Here is a 1,491-nt window from a genome sequence, read left to right on the forward strand (position 1 = left end):
CTTGCAATAGTGAATTGTGCTGCCATAAACATTCGGGTGCAGATGTCTTTATCATAGAATGTTTTGTGCTCTTTTGGGTAGATGCCTAATAGTACTATTGCTGGATCCAATAGTATTTCTATTTTTAGCTCTTTCAGGTATCTCCAAATTCTTTTCCACAGAGGTTGCACTAATTTGCAATCCCACCAGTAGTGTAAGAGTGTTCCTGTCTCTCCACATCTTCGCCAGCATTTATTTCACCCAATTTTTAATGGGATTATTTAACGAATATTTAATAACCGATTCTTTGAGTAAGAAGAAACTTCAGAGTGCTAGTCAAAATGCCTGCTCAAGAACTCTCAAAGGGGATCCCAGACTCCAGCCACCTCAACGCCTCCATCACAGCGAGCAGGACCCTCACATCTGCGGGAGACTTGCAGGAGACCTTCAGCGGTATGGATCAAGGGAGGCTGATGAAGAGGGTTGAGGAAATGGCACACGTCATGCCAGTCCTGAGAAAGCTCCCGCGTATCAACAAGGATCTGCTAAAATGTGATCACATGAGATGTTCAGTGAACGCTACTCTGCAGCAGTCGTCTCAGATGGAGCAGGTGGTGCAGAATTTCCTCAAGAGTCTCGGACGCAGTAAGAAGGAACAGAAGCTGTGCTCCCACAAGTGGTCGAGAAACATGCACACAACAGTTCTGATAGAAACGCACACGTCTGTGGCTCCCAGATGGTCAGAAAGCTGATGACAAGACCCCACCTTCAAGCCCTGCCAGATGAAGACTTACTTCCTATCGCCCTTCCCCATGAGTTACATTGGCGAATGCATCAGAACGGTCCCCTATATGGATCGGACCACGCCAGTTTTAAGATCCTTGCAATTTTGATGACTGCTAAATTCCTGCATGGGGAAATTCCAGAGAAAGGGGGTGCCTATGGTGGAGGTGCAAAGCTCAGCCACAGCAGGGTTTCCATGCTTTACTCTTACAGGGATCCAAATTCCATGGAAATGCTCCAGGCTTTTAGGAAGGCTGTGGACTGGGCTAAATCTGGAAAGTTCACACAGCAGGACATTGACGAAGCCAAGCTTTCTGTCTTCTTGGCTGTGGATGCTCCCATTGTGTCTTCAGACAAATGAATGGATCACTTCCAGTACGGCCTCTCCGGAGAGATGAAGCAGGCGCACAGGGAGCAACTCGTCCTGGTCATCCACAACTTGGGCAGGAGAACGCAAAGATCATTAAGGACCCATAGTGGAGATGGCTCGCCACAGAGTTTCCTGCTGTGCTCAGGAGCTCAGCCGAACCTACAGCGGCTCTTAAACGTTAAGTCTCTGAGCTGCATTTAATTTCAAAGGTCAGAAAGGTTACTGCATTTTCCAAAAATCTTAATGTCATATTTAAAATTTTGCCAAAGGTTTTATTAACTGGCAAGTCAGACAAAACCTCTTCTGTCTTAAAGAAGGAAATATAGTGACCAGGAAGAAATTGAAATAATCATGTCTTA

At 45.9% G+C, this 1,491-nt stretch overlaps 1 pseudogene; it reads left to right on the forward strand.

Annotated features, from left to right (window-relative positions):
- Positions 1 to 1,333, forward strand: part of LOC105816767 — a 7,292-nt pseudogene extending 5,959 nt beyond the window's left edge.
- The last annotated feature ends 158 nt before the right edge of the window (positions 1,334 to 1,491 follow it).

Source organism: Propithecus coquereli, unplaced genomic scaffold, assembly GCF_000956105.1.
Source record: "Propithecus coquereli isolate 6110/MARCELLA unplaced genomic scaffold, Pcoq_1.0 Scaffold387, whole genome shotgun sequence".
Lineage (NCBI taxonomy): Eukaryota > Metazoa > Chordata > Mammalia > Primates > Indriidae > Propithecus > Propithecus coquereli.